Source organism: Triturus cristatus, chromosome 6, assembly GCF_964204655.1.
Source record: "Triturus cristatus chromosome 6, aTriCri1.1, whole genome shotgun sequence".
Classification (NCBI taxonomy): Eukaryota; Metazoa; Chordata; class Amphibia; order Caudata; family Salamandridae; genus Triturus; species Triturus cristatus.
In genome coordinates, this window is record NC_140589.1 from 383,265,187 (window position 1) to 383,288,719 (window position 23,533).

Consider the following 23,533-nt stretch of genomic DNA (forward strand, 5'->3'; position numbering starts at 1 on the left):
CAAAAATTATTATTATTTGTTATTTTTGAGTTTTTACCGAAACATTTCGAAAATACATTTTTCAAGGGCTGTCAAGGTGAGGCACAATTGTAAAGTGACCAGTGTTCCAAAGTGACAGTGGGTGCTCAGTGCTGGTAGTGCAGTGCATATATACAAGAGAGAAGCTATATACAAGTATGTACAAGTTGAAGAATGGTCAGAACAACAATAAAGCCAATATCTCTGGTTGTGGCGGGCCCGCTCAATAGTATACACCAAGAGATTTGTTAAGACTGAGCCATGAGTTATCGTCGACGTTTCGACCCTGATAATGCGTTAGTATGGTGTCATAGTGGGTCTTCTTCAGAACAAAAGACAGGCCAGTAAGTGAGAAGTATCCCTTGGCATCCCTCGCTGAGTGGAGGCTGCCAGAAAGATCTGCACTTGTCAGGAAGGCTCAGGTGAGTGGAATCTCTGAGATGAGGTTAAGTGAATAACTCGCCTTAAAACAACACCTCAAAGTTGTGCCCTATGTCGAGTTGGAAATGAATCACGGAAACAGGAGATAATTCGAAGTAAATCCAGGCATAACATCCGTGGATATTAATGATTCTCAATGAGCAGTCCTTAGCACCACCTTGTAAATATGAAAAATGACTCTACGTCACCAGAGCGTAAAAAAAAGTGAAGCACTGATGGCAATAGGGGCTTGTAAGTATGCCCCAAAGTGACTTCTTGAACATCTCTGAGGTGCATGAGATGCTAATGGGATATACCATTGCCTCCTCTGGAACCTATCTACTGGTAGGCTTTGCAAATAAAAAAATCCAGCAGAACGTGACTTTCTATTTGATGGTGTTCATTATTTAAACTACACCAGGATGTGTTTTTGCAACCCTCTTCAATCATGTGTGCTGTTTTGCAGGTTTCTGGGTTAGGTTTTTGCTGTTGTTCCTTTTTATATATTTGCCCTGCTTCTTGGCATGCTTAAACTTCTATACTTACACATGTAATCGGGAAATCAGACCTACAGCCACAAAAGAAAATTACCAAGGAATCAGGGTGGCCTGGTGGTGTCGCCTGCCAGCTACCCACGTGATCTCTTGCTATCTTGGGGCGAGGTGTCAAAAATATTGCATTCTGGCAAGGGGTGGCAGGTGTTACTTTTTTAAATAACTGGCAAACTTCTACATTTGACAATGGTATCTGCTGACTATATGGGGGAAGCAGCAGTTCTTAGAGGGGGCATTTTTCACTTACTAATGTAGTTGCGTTTGGGAATTAAGAGCTAGTTCTTGAAGTTGTCTGGAGGCAGTTGTGTTTAAAAGAAATACAGGTAGCAGGTTTTCAAATGGGGATGCGGGCACCTCCGAACAAAAGGTTATCAGTTTTGGTGGAAACAACAGTTTCATAAAAGTATGTAAGAGGAGAGTGGCAGAGTGCTTAATGGAATTTTTTTTAGAATTTTCTTCTTTACAATGAGCCAATTTGAGCCACCGGGCACTTGCTCTGTAGACCTGATCCTGTCCTCTGTGACTATCCAGTCCAAAGATGATAGGATGGATCATCTGTTGCCTTCCACTGAGCCCATCCACTGCTAGAGGTAACAGGCTCCTCACGCCTGTCTTTGCCCCACTCCATCCACCCCTGGAAGTTATCTGGTTTACAATCCTTTCCATTTGCTCAGCACTGCCAGCTCATAGTTAAAATGATCTGTTACTCACCCTCCACCCATGTACAAACCAGCCCCGTAGGTGACAGTCTGTCATCTTGTGCCAATGATTGACAGTTTATTCACAGAGGTGACAGGTTTTGTTGCTGCCTTTCAAACCCCCTAGCTAACAGTCACTAGAAGTGACAGGCTCTGTATCTTCTGCCAGCCAACGCCTGAGCCCATACAGACCTACAGGAGACAGTCTCTAAGACTGTATGCCCTGCATCACTATGTGTCAGTCATTAGCACCACTACTGTCCCAGAGCGTGCCGACTTTGCATCGCTGTACTAATGCGAAGAAAATGCATAGTACCAAAGTGGCATGCTCCATATCTCCGGTTCTTTTGCATATATCCTGCAACCCACCACTTTAGAGAAAAGATACCTTTATCTCTCCAAGCTGGATAAAATCCGGACGATTGAGTTGGCTTATAGTAGCTACTTATGCTGCTGTGAAAAAAACAAAATCCTTGATTGCAAAGTACTGCATACAACAGACTAGTAATATGTGTAGTACCAAGAGTGCCCTCATCAAAAGTGTAAGGTATGGTTAAGGCTGGCCATGAACAAGACTATGTTTCATGTTGTAAGAATATATTATAGCCTGTATGGCTCTAAATTCATCCCTGGCTTCTAAGGGTCTCAATAGATTTTGGCAATATAGATGTGACGATCCATTTCACATTGTCAGATAGAATTTATTCACTTGTTCATTTACATAGTTTTGTAAAGCACCGACCACTCCTCATTAGATGATAAGGAAATCAAAGAGAAGCTACATGGTGTAAAAGGGACGTATTTCAAGCGTTACAATCATTCTTGGAGTGGTATTCCATTGAATTGCTTCCAAGCTAGCTTCATGTTACTCTTGAAGGATAAAGAGCTGATTCTCACATGTTGATTAGAAAAAGTTCTGACCTTCATTTGTCAATGCCTAGAGCTAGTGGTAAACTCACTGACACAGTGTAATGACCACCTTGAAATCATACAAAATTACATTCCAAGATGGCCACCCACTTCAACTTGCTTTGACAGTGCTCGGCTACAAATCTAAATATCAGAAGTCAACAGGCATTGGAAAAGCAAGGCTGATTGGCTTACAGACCACCAGGAGCACAAACCAACGTCAACAAAGCTGTCACTGAATTCATGACACCTCTCGCCATCGAATCTGAACACTAAGTCGTACTGGGAGACCTCAACTTCCAGCTGGATGACTCCACTGACACCAACTCCACGTACCTCCTGGAAAGATTTGACAACATCGGCCTCAAACACCTGGTCATGTACCACACGCACAAAACACAACACACACTAGACCCCATCTTCATGTCCAGCAACTGAATACGATACAGCCACACCTCGCAACTCACAAAAGGGGGCCCTGACTCACTGGATAAATACCAGCACCAACCAAACCAAGGAACTCTTCACCATTGTCAGAGAGTTCACCTGGCCATCAGCCACCGAAAACTCAATCCCCTCCTCACAGGGACTCTGCGTCACCCTCGACAGATACTTCCACAAGATAGCAACCATCTATAAAAACTTTGATCCCGACCCTCCGATCTCCTCGATATCCCATTGACCACCACCACTGACCACACACTCACCGCATGGGAATAACTCAGCACACCAAAAACAATCACGCTTATAAACCACAACCACTCATGAGCACCAACAGACCCATGTCCCTACTGGCTTTTCAACCTGGGAAGAGACAAGATCAGCCACCAGCTTACCACCATCCTGAATGCCTCCATAACCTCAGCCACCTTTCCTGACACCAGGAAGCACGCAGAGATGAGATCCCTTCTCAAGAAACCATCGGCAGACCCTAGAGAGCTCCAGAACTACTGTCCCATCTCTCTAATCCAATTCCCCACAAAAGTTCTGGAGAAGGCCATCAACCTCCAAATCACCGAACACCGGGAGAGCAACAACCTACTGGACCCCTCCCAATTAGGCTTCAGAGCCAACCACAACACTGAGACAGCCCTGATCACCACAGCAGATGACATCCACATCCTACTCAAAAGAGGGGAATTAGCGGCCCTCAACACTGTCTCCCACCACAAACCCATCGAACGACTATGCCAGATTGAAACCACAGACAATGAGCTTAGATGGATCAGTGTGTCCTTTCTCACAGAATACACCCCGAGAATCCACCTCCCTCCCTTCACCTCATAATCCAAGCACACCATCTGCAGCATACCCCAAGGCTCATCACTCAGTCCTACCCTCTTCAACATCTATATGACCCCACTAGCAGACATTGTCAGATCGCAAAACATCAACTTAATCGCCTAGGCTGATGAAACCCAGCTCATCCTCTCACTCTCAGAGGTCCCCACCTCGACGAAGACCAACTTCCACAACTCTATGAAGAAATACTCAGCTTCGATGAAGCACAACTGCCTGAAGCTAAACACGGACAAAACTGAAGTTCTGATCTTCGGCAGACACACCGCCCTCTGGAATGACTCCTGGTGGACAGTGGAGCTCGAACCCAGCCCCTTGTCAAAAGCCCATGCCGGCAACCTTTGCATCATCCTAGGCAGAGAAGTGTCCATGAAATGTCAGGTCAATGCCGTCTCCTCAGCCTGCTTCCACATGCTCTGCATGCTCCCCAAAGTTTTGAAGTTGCTCCCCATCAGCACCTGGAATACGGTGATGTAGGCCCTCATTACCAGCCGACTGGACTACGGCAAGGAACTCTATGCAGGCGCCTCCACTGAACTCATGCAGAGTATCAAGACGATTGAGAACACGGCTGCCAGACTAATCTACCTGCCCAAGGGAACCCATATCACCCAGCACCTGAAGGACGTCCACTTGCTGATACACCTGAAATCACTGGTATCAGCAACCCCTCTGTAAGGAATGAGCCTGATCCCACAAGGATCTGGAATTAGACTATAATCCACCAATCAACCCGAAAGAATTTCTCAAGAGGTGGGATGTCAGAGCAACCTCTATTATAGTGAAAGAGGATTTATAGGTGTATGAGAAGACGAGAAATTCATACCAGTAATGACACATGTCACAGGAGTTCCTTCTGCCCATTGGAGTGAATGAAGTTGTACTGAGCAATCCCAGAGTTGGGATTGAAAGCCGGTAACTACCAGTGGCACAATGACAATCAGCATAGATGAGTACTACACATGAAAGCATACACTGGTAGGAAAGGCAGTTTGTATTTCTGGGGTACTTCAAAGGAGATGGCAAAAATGAGCCCCGGAAGCACCCGGAGGGCAGCAAGGAAGAGCAGGTGTAGCAGGTGTAGCAGGTGCAGCAGGTGCAGCAGTCTAACCAAATTGACCAGAATTCCGGTAAAGGAGGAGAGAGATGGAAACATTAGACCAGGGGAAATAGAATCAGGGAAGGGAACAACACAAGCCATGAGGGTACACACAATACAGCGATGAGCTAAGCGAAAGGAAGAGCCATACAACACATGGAAACCAGGTGGTGCTGTGATCCCTCTATAGGCATTGACCTGGAGCTGTCTGATCTGGACCCTTTGTGTCTTCGTATTGGTCGATAACTGGTCCTCCTCAGCCTCAAGTTCTATCGTGCATTCCATGTATTTCTCAGATAGAATTGAACAGTCCTGCACATGTGCCTCTTTCCCTGTATGCCCCTTGATAAAATCCTGACACCGTCTCTTTTCATTCATTAATGCTCACTTTGACACCTTCAGCCATCAGGCCTTGTTCGGCACCTTCACTTTCAGAAGCTTCAAGGCAGTGTTCTACTGGGGTTCACATCTTACTACAAGAACAAGGTATAGAACATTTAGATGAATTCCTCAACGTCCAATCAGATCTCGGTAACCCACAGCATTCTACTACACTGAATCCTCTCTAGATTTTCAATCTGATCACGGAATCTGACTTGTTAAGTGTGTTTCAATCCACCCATGCACAGATGTTATTCAAATCTACTTGAAAGTCTAGCTGGTTCAAATATTAAGCACCTGAATGACTGAATGACTGCAGTGGTATGATCCGCACCCGAGTTTTGAAGATTTACCATGTACTCAAAAGACACCAAGACTTTAACATCAATAACATGCACCAGGCTGGCTCTCCAAGAAGAATCTAGATAGCTTAATCCTTTACTTATGAACAGCGATAAGCCCCTCTGCTTCTATAGTGACCCCAAATCCAGCTTTATGGTTCACATGAGGCACAAGACAAATTAGTACTGGCATCAACTTGCTCTGCTCTCTAGAGTTAAGCCCGTCCTAGTGGGAGCAGTTTTCAGAAGCCCTACAGCCTCTGCTTCTGTCCCGCCGTGATGGCGAAAATGATGTGTTGATCCACCTGACTCTAATGAACAGTGTCTCACATGCATCTGCCTTTCTTATCCAAGGCCTTTGAAAGTTTCACAAGCTACCTCGTCTCACCCGTATCACAATCAAGAAGCGCTGCACCATCCACAAGACAGTAAACTGTGCCACCTCTCCATCCCTGGGGAAAAAGATCAAGACCCACCGCCGAGCATGCACAACACACAGCAGTAGCACCACCAGACTCAAAACCAGAATATGCCCAGGGGAGGAGGCAAGATTCTGGGCATTCTCCTGAATGCTCTGAGGACCTGATATGCCATCCTAGTTTAGATTGCCAGGCCCCGCTCTTTTCCACTTCACAGGGAACTGAAAATCAATCTCTTGGAACAGCATCCCCCTCAAAGCGTAACTCGCTGGTTGCTGCCTCACCTGGCTACATCACCTGCATTGGCACCCTCACTTTGATTGCTTCGCCAGGCAGTCCCTCTGTAAGGTTTGATTAGCATCCCTCCCCTCTGGTTTAGGGTCCCTAGGTTTCAAGCAATAGATATTTCTGTTTGTCAACAGGGAGTAGCTTATGAGATCAGAAAAAGGCTCTTTATTGTCCTATAATCATGTTTTAAAATATAAAATAAAGTCGATCATGTAAATGTTTACACTTTATTTACCTTAAAGTCGTGTGCTTTAATTCAAATTTTAGTCATGCAAGCATTAAGGTGCATCCTTTATGACGAAATGCCATGACCTTCATCTAAACTAAAGTGTCTTTTGGAGGATTGATGGAAAGGTTTCTTAATTTAGCTCATCATAAACACCAAGGGGAGCCCCTTAGGGCCCCTTCTTTTTCTTGACACACTTCACTGCTGCCCCGTCAACACCTCGTCTGCTATTGTGATGTACCCAATTTAATTAGAATTTTCGAATTTTGAACTCAACCCAAGATAATAGGTGTTCAAACATTTCAAGCGCCTCACTTCTATCCTTTCCTGTACAATTTGTTTTCTCTCTTTCCTTTTACAGAGGCATGATGCCTGGATCATGAAAGCCACACTACTGCTAACAACCGTCGAGCAAACAAACATTCCTATGCATTGTGCTAGAGGGTGTAATCAAATATATTTGGGAGGAATGTGCAGTGATTATGTGATGTTACTTAAGGACATCATGGATTTGATCAACACATTTCTTTTCCTTACCTTTACCTTAGAAAATGAACCGGATAGACCTTTGGTGAAACCACAGCTCCCTGGACCTCTCTGCCTGATGTGACAGCACGCCTCAGCACTGCACCAAAGAGCATTTGCAGCACCAAGCGATTTCAGGTACAGCTGACCTAGATTGAGTAGTCTCCAAGGCATTGGCTAAGGTTCCTTTCCTGCAAGGCTTTTCTACTGCCTTCTCTTGGTAACTACTGTGATTACATCACATTTACTTGGCTCTTCCTGAAAGCTGGCTTATAGTTAAGCATTCATTTGCATTTTAACTTTAGATTGCTAATTCAGCTATTCTGAGTCACTGATGTGTAATATGCTCTTTAATGTTTCGTGTTAGCAGAAGGAAGGCATACAATATTAATTCTGTATGTAATATTGGTTACTGAAAAAATAACATGACGTATATGATTCATTTATTAGATGCTATTCACATTTATTTTCTATACAGTATACATACCTTCAGTGCTATGTAGGTCACCCTCTGCATATTTTACTGAGTAGGACAGGCAAATTGTGTTTTTCAGAAAGAATAGTATAGCAATTTGTGACAGATATATATTGTAAGAATTTGAGTTATTATTTGAGAGGGCTGTGACAACCCCCCCCCCCCCCGGCCACTTAAGTCATAAACAACATAGTCCTTGTCTCAGTGAACCAGAAAAGTCACTACATAAACCTACGCTCAATACTCTGGTATTATGGCACATAAGCAGTCAAACTTCACTTAGAGGCAATGTGTAAAGTATTCATACAGCACTCAGACAGTAATAAAGTGAAATCTCAACACGAGAAAACTCCCAACCCAACTTAAAAAAATAGAGTAAAGTTGAATCTGAGTTATGATTTTTTACAGTGTTAAGTAAAAATAGCACCACAAAGCGACAATTGTGGTTATCTGGTTGCGCTGGTCAAAGTCAAAAGTTTAGCCCAATGGCAATGGAGCGTGAGTCAGATACAGAGACCAGATTTGCACTGGTGGAAGTTTACCCTCTCACCTAGTCCAGTTTTCCCTTGAGAAGAGCTTGTTGATTAGGTCGTCGGCGATGGGGCTGCAAGCTCGATTTGGACAGGAGGCCTTTCACAGGACTCAGTCAGAACTTCAAGTTGGTGGTGTGGTCATTGTCAGCACGAAGAGTAGGTCAACATGTGGAACTTCGCACTGGTGTGAAACGAGGGGCAGTTGATGACCTGAATCGATCCGGGAAGACTTCGTTGGTAGTTGGATGCAGGTCCTGTTTTGGCCCCAGTGAAGTCAGTTCACATTCAGGAGGAGACCAGGGCAGATCTTTTTGAAACGAAAAGCACAGGACCTTTGTTTTTTTACCTGGAGCCCTGTTCTTGCACTTTAGGGTTGAAGGAGTACATTCCAACAACAGCATAGGGTCCACGACCTGGAGGGGCTTCTCTTGGGGGTTAGGACTCAGCAACGTTCAGTTAGGTCCGATTATACGAGTCAGCTGGGCAGTTGCAGAGGAAGGCCTAGGGAACCTTGTTGTGTCCCTGTAGCTCAAACAGGATATCAGCCAACTGACCCATGGAGTCACTTCTGGGGTCCTGAGTTAAAGGCAAGCAGTTCCACTCTTCCTTCAGACTTCAAGACAGCAGGACACCCTTTCTGAGTCTCCACAAGCCTAAGAGTGTTCTCATGAGGGGTTTTGAGGGTGTGACTTTTATAGCAGGTGACAGTCTGTGTGTGAGGGACACTCCCTTTGTCTAATCCTAAACTGGTTTGGGTCAGTTCTTCAATTTTCCATTGGTTTGGCTCCAGTCTGCCTAGTAAAGCAAAGGGCAAGCAGGCCCAGGTGCATGCCACCTTTCCAGTGACAGGGCAGGCCTCTTGAGAAGTCAGAACAGGGCTGGGCACAACCCGCCAGCTACCCTGTGAAGCTCAGGAAGAGCTGAGTATAAGCCCCCAGGTCATCCTGTTTAGGAGAGGAACACCCTTCTCCACACCCAAGGCCCTTTAGTCCCCTGTCTGGAAATAATACACATCACATCACAGGCGAGCCATGAACAGTGATGTTACCCTGGACACTGCAGAAGGGCACATTTGGTTTAGGCAGAAAAACGCTGTTAGACCTGTCATCCTTGGTGTGGGTTCTCCTGACATTTTGCCTTCTGAGCTCCTATTTTGCAGACTTCATGTTTGCTGGCTTTAGGATTCTGGGCACCTTGCCACTGCTAACCAGTGCTGAAGTGCATATGCTTTGAACTCAAAACATGGTAAGAGTGGCTTATCTACAATTGGCATATTTAATTTTCTTGTGGTTCCCTAGCAAAGTGCACTATATGTGCCCAGGGCCTGTAAATTCAATGCTACTAGTGGGCTTGCAGCACTTATTGGGGCACCCACTTCAGTAGCCTTTAAGCATGTCTCAGGCGTGCCACTGCAGAGCCTGTGTGTGCAGTTTAAACTGACATTTTGACCTGGCAAGTTAATCTGCTTGCCATGCCCAAACATTTCCTTTTATTACATGATGTAAGTCACCCCTACGTTAGGCCCTAGGCAGCCCCAAAGGCAGGGTGCAGTATGCTTGAAAGTTAGGACAAGTACGTTTGGATTTGACATGTCCTGGTAGTGAAAACGTGCTAAATTTGTTTTTCACTACTGCTAGGCCTATCTCTGTCATAGGTTAACACTGGGATTGCCTTAAATCATGTTTTAAGTGTCATTTCCAATTGGGAAATGATAGAGATAAGGGGGCAGATTTATAATAACTGGCGCATCCCTGCATATCAGCAGGGATGCGCCAGTTATTATGCGCCACAGCTGCGCCACCATGGATGCGCCGCATTTATAATGCGGCGCACCATGGGGCAAAAACGGCACAGATGCGTGACGCATCTGTGCTGTAAAAGTGGCGCATTGCTGGAGTTGCGTCGCAAGCGCGACGCACCTCCAGCAATGCTCTGGGGGGTTCTATCTTTACAATGCTGCGTCAATCCTTACGCCTGCTTCAAGCAGGCGCAGGGTTTTGACGCAGCATGGGCCTAAAAGTGACTGAGTGAAATCTTGTAGATTTCACTCAGCCACTTTTAGGAGGCGTTCCTGCGCCGGAACGCCCCCACCTGCCCTGGAACGCCTACATGTGGCGCAGGGCTTTACAACGTGACGCATCTCCCAGATGCGTCACGTTGTAAATACCCCGCACCATGGCGCAGGATTTGCGCCGCTGCTGCGTCACAAAAGTGACGCAACGGTGGCGCAAAAGTGGCGCAAGTGCAACATAAATCTGCCCCTTGGAGTTTGTTGTCTCTGGGCTCACAATTTAAAATCACACCTCTGGGTAACAGTGCGCTCTATAAATGTGAAAAATAAATAAATAAATAAATATGATGAAGTCAGATTTTAAATTGTAAGTCTGAAAATGCCACTTTTAGAAAAGTTGGCATTTTAGTACTTAACCATTCTGTTTCTCTACCCCTCTCTGAATACATGTCTGGTTTGGATGGCAGCTGGGCTTTGTGTATTCCCTCTAGACAGTCACACAAAGGGAGGAGGGGTGGGACATTTGCATCCTGATGGTGCATCACCAGGCTGATGGGTCTTCCTGATGTAGATTGGGAGGGATGAGCTGATACTTGCATCCGAATAGGGCTGTGCCTGTCCCCACCCAAAGCCTTGCCTGGGAGTGAGAAGAACTGGACTTATTCTCTACATTCCTGAACCCAGGCTCTGAAGTCTTAGGGTCACAAAAGACTTCTCTCAACTCTGCTGGTTCTGCTGGACTCCACCATCTGTGAGTCCTACCCCTTGCCTGAGGTGCTCCCTCCAGCCTTGGGCCTCAGCAGTGGGTTCAGCAGCTATTTTCTGCAAAAGTCGACGCAGTGCCCCTGTTAGCCAGTCAAAACTGACACAGCGCCCTCTGACACTGACGCTGTGCCAATTCGACAAGGACACTTCTCGAAAGCACGGTTCAATAACAATGCAAGGTTGAGCCAAAGGCACCACTGCAAGGCTCGACTCCAACGCAGCACCAGTACTTTGACACTGACTGCAAGGCTGGACTTCGTTGCATCGACCCGACTTCGGGAATCGGAACTGACGCAGGGAGTCCTCGATGCCGACACTTGCTCCCTACAAGGTACATTTTTAATGGGCCCTGCATTAGTCCTGTAGCCATTCTACCCTCCATCGCAGTACGCCCTAACTTTGGATTGACCCTGGTCTAGCGCAACCTCAAGTAACCTTTTAGCGCTATTTACTTCTAAGCACTGTTTGGTGATTTAATCTTTAAAAATTCATATCTCGACTTCCAGTTATTGGATGCTTGTTATTTTGGTCTTGTTTTACTCAGATAAATATTCTCTATTTTTCTGAACTGGTGTGGAGTCTTTTGGGGTGTTTTCACTGTGTTACTGTAATTTAAGTGTTGCACAAATATTTTACACACTGCCTCTTAAGTTAATACTGACTGCTCTATGCCAAGCTACCAGAGGATGAGCACAGGTTGTGTATCTGACTTACCCTGACTAGGATTGTGGCTCCTGCTTGAACAGGGTGTATACTCTGCCAACCAGAAACCTCAAATTCTAACAAATGCTTAGTTTCTAAAAGTGGAAATTCAGAATAGTTAATTAAAATCCAACTTTACCATCAAGGAGGAATTTAAATTACAATTTAAATGAGTGGAAGAAGTAATTCTTTCTCTGCTCCCAGACTGAAGTTATCACATATTATGTGTAGTATCGTAACTCACTGTTGGTCTGTGGGAGATCTGGCACTGATGCAGTGAAAACATTATTTTGGGGGGGTTTCGTTGCTAGGATACGTAAACGTAAATATACTTGTGTTATTTTTTAAAAGCCATGCACACTGCCATATGAGCCTTTAGGACCTACCTTTGGGGTGTTTAAAAATATTAAAAAGGAAGGTTTATATCTGGCAAAAGGTTGATTTTGCCAGGTTGAAATTGCAGGTTAAAACTGCACTAAAGGTCGCAATAGCAGGACTGAGACATATTTTACAATGCTACTTTAGTGGGTGGCGCAATGAGGGCTGCAGTTCACTAGTAGCATTTAATTTAAACAGTTCCTGGGTAAAGGTTGTACCATATACTAGGGACATAAAGAAAATTAAATGTACCAATCAAGTGTATATCAATATTACCATGATTGGAAGGGAGAGCACAAACACTTTACTCCTGGTTAGCCGAGTAAATGTGCAGAGTCCTAATGCCAAAAAAACAGATTTTGCAAAAATAGGGCAGTGAAGACAAAAATCTGGGGGTGCATCACACAAAAGATGGTAATTTCCAACACAGGGTGACTCAGCCTCCAGGACACCCTCTGTCTCCATGGACAATCAATAGTAGACTCTGATAAATAACTGCACCTTGCTCACAGGTTATGCAGTGGTATACAGATGCACTGATGAATTTATATGCTCAGCAGAGGTCTGACAAGATGGGTACTAGCCCTGTTGCACCAAACTTCTAGTGTATAGCACAGCTGATTGCATGGTAGAGCCAAGGCTTTTCTCTAGAGCTTCCTATTTCATGCTGACTTTCATTTCCACTCCTGACAGAATGTTGTGGTCCTATGTAGACACATAGGTCTAACATGAAATTGCACATAGTCTGTCTTCTTCTCAAAGTGAGGTCGAAGAAGATAGTGATCCATACAGCTTAGCTCTGTAAATTGTGAGCCCTTGGTCTTTCATCAGTGTGAACTTGTCGATGACTGTCAGCTCAGACATGCTCATGCTGTTCAAGGCTGATATTGAACTGAGAGGCAGACCCACAATGATGAAACAGTGGGCCTAAATATTCTGTCAAGTCATGTCATGATATTTCCTCAAGTGTAATGGTGGAGACAATTTCATTGGATACGGGGATGTCAAGGCCGTTTGAGCAATGCACAAGAAGCTCTCTCTTGTTGGCTTACTAGATTATGCAATTCTCCCAGAGGACAGCCGCTTGACATTTGAATCCCAGGTCCAATAGGAGAATCCTCCTGCTGTTAGATCTGTTGTCTGCAGCGCTGATTGTCTGCTCTTATATTCTGTTTTGTTGGTCTTGCCGTAATCCTCACACAATGTTTTTGTTTCATAGTCCCACCATGTGAAGGACTTGAAGAATTGTAAATTCATATCATGATGTCTGGAGTTTATATTCCCCACTCCAATTCTCCATAGCCCACATGAGACCCAGATATATTCCCTTGAGCTCTGTCCTTTGAAATCTCGTAACTGGACTCATCTTTTCATTGACTATGTTTTAGGCCCATTTAATCATCTTTCTCCTGCAACATGTCTAACCTTCTAGTCAGCACAGTTCATGGGACTAGGCACAAACCTGCCAGTAGCAGAAGCATGTAGCTTTCCCATCACCACTTAACAACATATGTGAGAAAAAGCACCACAGGATGTTGCTTTTTTGTGCATGTTCCCTGGGGCACTAGCATTGCACCAGCACATTACCCACCTTCCTTAGCTCCTTTTTGTCTCTGTTTTGCTCATTTTATCTTTTGCACTTTATGTTGCTGCCAGCCTTTGATCTCTATCTTACCTTTACCTGCCTTACCACTCCATCCTCCTCCAACTGTCAGATCAACTTCCATTTGACTTACCATATTGCTACCCACCAAGAAAACAATAGTTTCTTCTGAAACATATGCACAAAAAAATTAACAGGGATCAGCACTAATTTCCTTTCTTGACCAATGATGTCTAGGATACTAATAAGCAGTGAATATATTTTTATCAAATCCAAAACAAAGTAAACAATTCATCAGATTAAAACAATGTGCTACAGGAAATTATGATTTGAATGCACAGTGCTCCTGTGTTTCAAACTTGAGTGATAAATTATGGTTTTAAATGTTTAAAAAAATGTAATAGCTTTTGTGCCTGATTTATATATTGGTGGTAATCATACTTTGTTAAAATGGCGATTAATTATTTTTACCACCAACGTATTGTTCCACCTGCCGAATTTAGAAATGGGCAGACCATACTTTGGCAACGACAGAGACTATTTAGTCTCCACCCTGCCCAAACTTCTCAGATGGCCTGGTGGAGTAAGGGCCATCAAAGAAATGGCTATATGTCTGCCTGCCTAATTTAGATGGGTGGACATATAGCCATTTGTTACTGCCTGTCACCACCAGGAAAACCCTGGCAATAAGGGGCAGTAAAAAATAAAAAGATTACCTCGCTATGGAAGATGACTCTGATGGTGAAGAGGGCATAGTTTTTTTTATTTTCAAAAAGAAAAGCTGCGTCAGGATTTTCTTTTTTATTTAAAGTATACAAAAGTTTGACGGACAGTGGCGTCATATTGACGGAGCCACTTGTCAAAGTTAAAAGAGCATTGACAGATACCGCCATGATGGAGGTTCCTGCCAATTCTTTATAAATGACCACCAACTTGGTGATCATTTCTAAATTTGGTAATATACTCTGTCGACAGACTTACCTCCACCCACCAAATTATAATTCAGCCTATCAGTCACAAAAGGGGAACTGGTAAACAATCAAAAAGCTTGATACTAATCAGCTAGTAAGAATAAAAATGATTCCAAAAGTATTTTTGCCAGCGGTTCAATTTTTTTGTGTTATTCAATGTGACAAAGACAGTCAAAGTAGTACCTGAAATAATATAGGGTCACTGTCCGATTAACAGCATAGACAGTCTTGGTATTCGTTGAGAAATTCATATATTAAAAAGGGGGTCTGGAAGGGAAAAAGCTTACATTTTATCAATAAAAAAGCTTATTAAAATTCTTGAAGCATACATTTAAATCAGTTAGATCATAGCATTCCTGATCAGTTTAGCAGAAACTAGTCTAAAAAAATGGCACATGACACAAATTGTCTAGGTAGAACTGTAAAGACAAGAGAATATATCAAATGAGTCATTGTGTGCATTCATTAGTGATAAACACACGTGTAAAGGAACCATGAACTATGCAAACAGGAGTTACCAGTCTAGAGGAAGTATGTGGCAAATAGTTCTTTGTTTTTGTTGGTGCTGGCATCGATGCAGTCTGTCAGAGCGGCGCGTTTGGTGCTCCGGATCATTTGGTGGTAGAACTCATTCCTATTTTTCCATTACAAGATAAGGTAAGGTTTCAGCCTTCTCTAATGGCCATTGTGTGATGGGAGGGAGACAGGAATATACAATTAACTTTTGAAAGTTGCAAGTCAGTTTATTCTAGTTTTGCTAGCAGCCACCCATCTCCTTTTAATTCTCCTATGTCATAGGTGCTAATGATGTGAGGACATTTTGTTCTACCTTGTGATCTCGTTGCGCGAGTCAGTGAATATGTTTAGCATTAACCCTGTGATTCCCTTGCACCCTCTATAAGTTTTCTGATGTCTTGTGAGAAACTTGTCAAAATTACATTATTTAGACGGCACCCTGACTGGATAGTGAAGCATTTTTATGTCAAAGAGCAGTAGGAGGAATGACTGCAGTACTTGGCAGTAACTGTTTCCCAAGGAGTAGGTGTGAACTACAAAATAATATCACTGGCTTGAAACTTCATATCAGTAAGAATGGTTTCATGCTGCGAGTTAACATCAGTTAAACTATTGCATTGGGTCATAGTCACTGTACACAAGCAATAAACTATACAATTCAGAATATACAAGACACTCAATATATGTCCCTGCTGCTCCTTGGTGGATCTGGTGGCCTATAATTAAAACATCCATGGGAGAATGCTCCCCCCTCTTCATTTTACTGCATCAGGGCTGATTACGAGTTGCACGGTGCTGGGGGCCATGGACGTCGATTCAACAAAATGGCTGGGGTAGTAGAAGTCACATCATCCAAATGTTCAGCTGCTGATGACATCACAGGAAGTGGCATACCATGCCCTTTAGTCCCTGATGATCATAAAGAAAGTGGTGTCACATGACATTTTACATAATGGCTTTAGGGTAGTGACACCACTGAACTAAAAATAGCAACAATAAATGATTGGAGCATGGGTGTTCCCGTGCATTCATTCCCCAATGGATTTGACACAATTCCAGGTTTATAAAGGATTGTAAATGTAAATGTATTTGTACTTATATAGCGCACTTCTACCCAGAGGTCTCGTAGTGCTGTATTCATACCGCTGTGGAACCCTTCCTGGTTTTCCTGTGAGATGTCCACTCCTGGGCACCCCCAAGGTGAAGCCAGGCATCCTAGCGCTGTGGGGGCCGTTGTGGAGATTAAGCAAGCTATTGCCCAGAGTTGCACAGTGTGGACCCATGATTAGAATAGGCACCGAGGCGAGAATTATCAGGTCCGGGGAAATTGAATCCAAGAGCCGCTGAGGCAGGAATTGAACCCTGGTCAGACCTCTGCATCAGGGTCTGCCGCTCTAACCATTGAGCCACACTTCTCCACGAAGTGTGTAAACTAGTAGCTTTTTGCTTCAAGTAAATCGAAGCTACTACAGTCATGTCTGCCAGACAGAGTCTAGTTCTCTGTTGTTTAGCAGAAACAGATCCTCTCTAGACATCTCCCGTGTTTGTTTTAAATGAGAATGAAATCTTGCCATTTAAAAAAATCACTTGCAGAGTTTGACCCAGCCAACAAGATGCAAAGTAAACACCCTCATCAGCAAGCACAATTAGCTATCAAGGTAATGTTTTACTCTGTACTTGAATTTACATTTCATGTCTTATTTCTGAACCCAAGACAATGCCACTAATTTCTCAATCAGCCATAAACCTTGCTGCCATCACCTCTGCAAGGCATATACCCTCAGTACAAATTTTCCATTCATTAGATTGATGTCAAATCTGTTTTCCCTCCACTGCAGGTGACTGACAGCGTCATGCATCAAGATGATGCAATTCTCTTCATATAACAAAATCTTGACCACTTAGGGCTTGACTCACAAAGGTAAATGTACACTTTTGTGTAAATTTACTATTTTCTTGATATTCACAAACTTCGAGTATAATTTTACTAATAATAATTGTATGATTGTGAATACTCTGCACTCTTGGCAGAGACTCTGCAGATAAAATGTTAGGCCTGTCCAATTTGGTTTTATGTGCCAAATTCTTTATCTGACTGTGGACTTTCCGCAGGCGTAAGATTCCTAATTTTCAAATGAATCTAGCAATGTGTGAATACCAAAAGCATAGTAACCTTACACAACAGCTGTAAATTTATCTTTGTAAAATCAGGCCCCCAGACATTTGCCCATCCAGATTACTCTGTCCTTTTTCCTCTGCCAGATGAGAGTTGTAAGCATACGTATTTCCTCATGCTTGAGTAGGTCTTTTGACTCATCTTACTCAGATCCCCTTTCCTTCACCATATATCAGATTTAGTGTCACTGTCTGTATATCAGCTGTAACTAAACCCATGCACTGACCAAACAGTCCAGAAACAAGCAGTTTTCACCAAAGGTAACCATTGTTCTCATTTGGGAGCTTGGCGTGAGCTGCAAGTCAATGTTCATAGAAATTACATGTGGTATGTGTGTGTATGTAACAACCAATCCAACAACAATAAACTTAAGAATAGTTATTTTGCAAGTCCACACTAAATTCAGCTTCAGCCGGCAAGAAATGTATTGCTGGAAAAAATTGGCAAGATCCACGCATTAAGATATCTAGAGTAGGAGAGTTTGGTCAGACTATTGATATCTGGTATCCAATGCTGAGAGTAGGCCAGGTTCCCAAACAAGGAGGTGCCCAATCTCAAAATGGAAAATGAGTTTTTTTATGGAGTTCTAAACGCTCCAGAAGAAAAAAATCCCTGGAATGCCTGGTGAGGGCTCCACAAGTTTGGAATGAGTTTGAGGGAGAGTCTGTCAACCCTTTTTTCAGATTCCTGTCAATCCCAGTAGGTATTTCCAGAAGCCATTTCTAAATATAGACTCAGAACCTTTGATGATAAACTACCTACAATTTCTAAAGTCAGCATGACCTAAACCTTAATCTCAAGTAAAGCTACAGGACAGTTGCCCAGTGGCCCAAATCTATTTATAAAAGTTGTTTTGTTAGTTCTCTTTACGGCATCCTGGTGCTCAAAGTCTTCAAATTGCTCCAAACAAACCAAGCTGGCATGTTTCCCCATTTCCATGGTATTCCTCTTTTTGAAGGCATTTTTTCAGTTGCAAGTCAACCACTTAAAGAAATATGTACGAAAGTAGGGCTCATCAATCAACAGCAGACCAGTTCTTTCCACACAGTGGGACCAGGTAAACTGGGTATTAACAAAATTCCAGTTAACTAAGGACAAGTTACTAGATAGTGGATCCCTCTATGTAAAGAGATCTTTCTCATAGCAGCAAGTTCCAAATGAGGAAACTGCTCTCGCTGCTCTGAGCTACATCCTCGGAGTAGAAATTCAAGGACGAGATGAGATCAGCTCATGACATGTTAATCTGGAGGTAAATAAATAGGTAAAGCAGTGAAATATATGAGGAAAGCCTCTTTTTCATGTCCAAATGCAAAAACACATTTTAATCTGAGAAAGGATAACTAGGCAGGATTACTAAAGGGAAATCCGAGCACACCATTGGTAGCGACAATCCAACATATTCTTCACCAGTTCCACACTCTCAGTTCCTACCTTTCCTACATCATGGGGTAGTTATTTCACAGAAAAAGTGTCACTTGGGGTAGAAAAATCCAAAATGGTGGAATTTCTGAAAAAGTAAGGCAGAACACTTCCAATTGTAAACCAAAACTTCACTGTATGCACTGCTAAGAAGGTAGCTGTCCTCATGAAAAATATTACATTAATAGTGGAGAAAATTATTCTTAAAGTCTATATCTGCGGGTATATTCTTCTCCTCTAATCTCCTGGGCATTGCACATACAGACTATTTAGTTCCCAAGCCGACATATGCCAGGTAGACTTGTTTTAAAAGGGAAAATGGTGTCTGCTCCTCCCAGGCCTGTGTGTTGAGAATTCATTAGGCATGTTGGCTGGCACAAACGCACAATAATTCTTATCTCACATTGATCAAAAATAAGGCTAGGCACAATCTCATGTAGGAGTGTTTCTTTTAGGCACAATTACAATTATGGGTTCATTCTCGTCTCCAGTGCTGCAACCAAAGCCTGACTCTTAATGTACACTTAATTATTTGTTTTTATCAGAGATTGCCTGCAGCAGCCCGACAACCTGCAGTGTTGCACACTGAGTAATAGAGACATGTTTTAGATCTGTGATTACTAATGTTTTACTTTACAGTCCCTTAAGTGCACCATCTATGCACTAGGCGGATAGACTGCCACCCCTCATCTGCCCTTTAATATTCAGGTTATTGAAGTTATTGTGCGCACGCATCATGGTGCAGGTCCATAAATACAGGGAGGCCAGCAATAGCAAGGATTGTACTGCAGGTGAAAGGACTGGAATGCCTTCTAAACACAGAATATAGCAGAGGATCGAGAATAAAGGGCTTCACGAACAGCAGATCACAAAAGCTAAAAAAGAGGTAGGTAAGCACAAGCTGGAATTAATGCTCAGCATTTATCCTATACCTTAAATATTCTTATTTACTTACTATCTCTTTCTATTCACAGAGGTATATGTACACTTTAAAAATCAAAATCTCCATCCGTTATTGACTGCTACCTGATTTGGGTTTTGTTATCGTTTTAAACAGCGAAAGTTAACTTTTTTGACCTGTGTAATTGTTTGTATATTCCCAACTGCATTCGATCTTCTTTTTGCACATTGATGTGATGTCCAGTTCGGCATTTTTATACTTTGTAAAAAAAAAAAAGCACATTAGGAATATTGATGCTATGAAAGGGTGGCTTGTAGTTCCAAATACCGACAAAGCAATATTGCAGATTGCAAAGTGAGCATACATAGTTTTCTGTCGCTGATTGGGATGCAGAATCTATACACAGAAGAGATTGAACAGACAAACCCGAGATGGGATGTTAAATGCTGCTTATTTGTACGAATATGTTTATGTATGTATATACTTACATAGGTTCTACACATCGAGTGTGTGTACTCGTTAAAGTAACCTTAAATGTTTGCACATGCGCAGCTATGTATGAATAAATCTTGTCATATGTAATTCAATGTATGCATGTATCTATCCGTGCATGTGTCCTTTTAGACAATTTCAATTGAGCTCTGCATCTATAAGTGCACCTATCAAATTCTGCATGTAATGTACTGTTTGGGTATGTGTCAATGTACCTATGTGCCAGGTACCTGTCTTTTCATGTACACTTGTAAGATACTCAGTGTACAGGACACCCTGGCAGTGCTGGAGATGCTTTACCCGCATGTCGGAATGCACGCCCATACGCCTGCTGTATCAATGGAATGGCTGAAGGCCAATATGACTGACAGTCGCAACTCCCATTTTCAACAAGCAATAGATGAGGGGTCTGAACCATTGTGTTTATCTTCCGTCTCTGGGGTCATTGAGTGCAGCTTGGCTGCCTCTACCCACCCCTAAAACTGGCCAGCAAGACCAATTAGAACATCTTTGCCTTGCCGCTGGGAAATCCTGCGGTATTGACCCAAAGGTCTCCACGTTGAAGTTCCAGTGAAATAGAGACGACCCTGCAGCCACACCCGCTTTACGAAGATAGAGTTAAGAGTGTACAAATAGTGATGCTTGCACCCTGACCCTTGTAATTTCCATGACAAAGCTTCTAAAACACCACAAGATGAACGTTGACAATAATATCAAAGGATAAGAGATCCTTAATACATTTTCTAGACGAAAACACAAATCCTGTATAAGATGAACGTTCTGAATTATACATTGATCATGAAAGGAATTGCTTCCTGTGAATATTGTAACAAGTCCTGTAAGAAAGTGAATTATTGGAGTGGATGGCGGGCTACCGCAATTAATAAAGTCACTAACTTGTTAGGTTCTGTGAGGTTTCAGTAATTTAAACCTGAGCTCAACCCTTGGTATCTATGACATAGAGCAGTCAAAATTAACTTAAAGAAATCGTGTGAAGTCAAGGGCATAATAGAATAAACATACCACTACAATTTATAAAAAGAAAGGACAATTAAATATGTAGTAAGCAAAATGACATCAAAGTAAAAATTAATGAATGAAAAAGGATTTATTAAGCACATACTCCTGCCAGGGGCGTCTTGGCACTACAAAATACACGAAGGTACACATTCTGGAGCCCTAGTAATTTGCAGTGATTCTCAATATGGAGACTAAACCTCCTATTGCAGGACTGAAAGGCATGTTTTCAGAGATTTTCAGAAAAATGGTAGTGAGGGGGCTGTTTTGAGTGCCAAGGGTAGGCTATTCCAGAGTAGGGTGGTGGTCCTGAAAAAAAGGTTTCCCACCCCAGGTTGTCCTTCTAAAAGAGGGAACGGCTAGATTCTTAGCTGAGCCTGACCAAAGGGTTCTACAGGGGATGTACCGTCCCTGTGTATCCTTAAAAAGTGATAGACCTTGGCCTCGCAGCAAATTACAGGCCATACACAGGGCTTTGAAACTGATGTGCTGTTTAAATGGCTGCCAGTGAAGTTTCCTGATAGCCCCTCTTGCTGATTTTATTTTGTGGATTTTGAGAAGGAAGCGTGCTGCAAAAATCTGCACAGTCTGAAGCTTCTTCAAGGAACCTACTGATAGATTCAGATAGAGACTGTTACGGTAGTCGGTAGTCGAGTCTTGTAAGCACAAGAAAAATAACTACTGTCTTCAAGGTCAAAAGGCAGTCATTGTTCAATTTTCTAAACTAATCTCAGTGAGCAGAAGAAGGCGGAAGTTACCTTGTTGACTAGTTCTTTGAGCTTCTGCTGCTCATTAGCAAGATACCTAGGTTTTTGACTTTAGTCGCTGGTCTTGGTAGGGAACCAAGTTCCAGAGGCCACCATTCCAGTGCCCAAAAGGATGGATTATTGGCAAAAAGAAGAACTTCTGTTTTTGCTGAGTTTAATTTCAGGTAGTTATCATCCATCCATTTGCTTACCTCATTCATGCATGTCCCGCCCGAAGGGGGCGCCCAAGTTGGCTTCATCCTTTGACAGGGACACAACGATTTGTGTCATCTGCTTAGGATGCCAGTGAGAGGCCAAATGATTTAATAAGCTTGGCTAATGGTGTAGAGTATAAGTTGAACAACGTCAGGCTCAGCAATGATCCCTGTGGCACTCCACAGGGCAAGGAAAAAGAATTAGAAGTGAACTCTGCTGTCTGTTCACAAGGAAGGACTGTAAAAAATTAAGTGCAGTGTCCTTAGTCCCTAGCCTCCGCATACGGTCAACCAAAATAGCATGATTGACCATATTGAACGCCGCAGAGAGGTCCAACAGGATCAGTGCTGCATTCCCTCCTATGTTTAGAGTTTCTCATATTTCCTCAGTAGTTACTACCACTGCGGATTCAGTACTATGGATTTTTTCTGAAACCGAATTGGGTATCATCCAACAAGTGGTTGTTGTCGATAAATGAGGCTAGCTGTTCATTCATCATTTTCTCCACCAGCTTGGCAGTAAAAAGGAACCTAGAAATGGGACAGTAGCTGTTCAGGTCTGAGGCATTGAGGTTAGCTTTTTTTAGAAGGGCAGAACAAAGGCACATTTCCAGTGAGGGCGGTCAACCTCGAATCTCGGCAACTGGGTTCCAGTCTCGGCAATGATGCTGAACATCCTGTGATTCTGGGCAAATCAATTAATCTCACTGTGCCTAACAAAAAAAAGAAAAAATGTGTCCTTATGTAATGCAACTGGTGCTATGTAAAGCGCTCAGATACCCGATTTGGGTCAAGTTCGCTCTGTATAAAACTCTGTAAAATAAAAAATATTAAAAAAATACATGAGTTCACTACTAAGGCCCTCAGGATCTAAGGGGAGGCACTTATAGACTCTCAGGGTGGTAGGCAGAGGCCAAGCAGGGTCTATTCCATATCCAGTTGCTACTGGTCAGAAGGATTCTTTAGGAAAAAGACCTCTAGCAGCTTTTTGTAGACACATAGAACGTCATTCAATTGGCCCTTTGAGTCCACTTCTTTATCTTGTGTACAAGTGGGCTCAGGTCCAGCCTTTCAGGTGTAATCAAATATCTCAAACAGCAGGTGCAGTCTGTTCTCCAACAGCTCCACAAAGTGAGGATGGTGCCTTTGAACTCACATTTATCCCTGGTACCAGTAAGTGGGAGGATCTGACTCCTTGCTCTTATCTGAACCATGGAGTAACCTTTTTAGTGGGCAACCTTACCCACTTTTACAGCAGTTCCTATTAGCCCTACTGCTAAAAATCCCAGGGGTCACCTGATTCCCAAAACCTGAGATGGGGAACGTCCTTCTAACCTTGTACAGAGCCTGTGTGCCCACCCAGAGGTGTGGGTAAAGGTAATGAGCAACTCCCTCCTATGTGGTCACTCGAAATTGATTCTGGGAATGCTTTCCTC

General features: G+C 43.1%; 1 protein-coding gene across 9 annotated transcripts in view; it reads left to right on the forward strand.

Annotated features, from left to right (window-relative positions):
* MYT1L (myelin transcription factor 1 like) overlaps positions 1-23,533 on the forward strand; it is a 1,127,044-nt gene that overhangs the window by 383,376 nt on the left and 720,135 nt on the right. For 7 of the 9 annotated variants that reach the window (XM_085610775.1, XM_085610782.1, XM_085610783.1 and 4 more), the window contains exon 2: positions 7,201-7,315. The gene's annotated coding sequence lies outside the window, so the exon portion shown is untranslated. Of the gene's footprint in view, positions 1-7,200; positions 7,316-15,223; positions 15,273-23,533 lie in introns of those variants that run through there. The other 2 variants (XM_085610778.1, XM_085610785.1) reach the window with 1 other exon arrangement.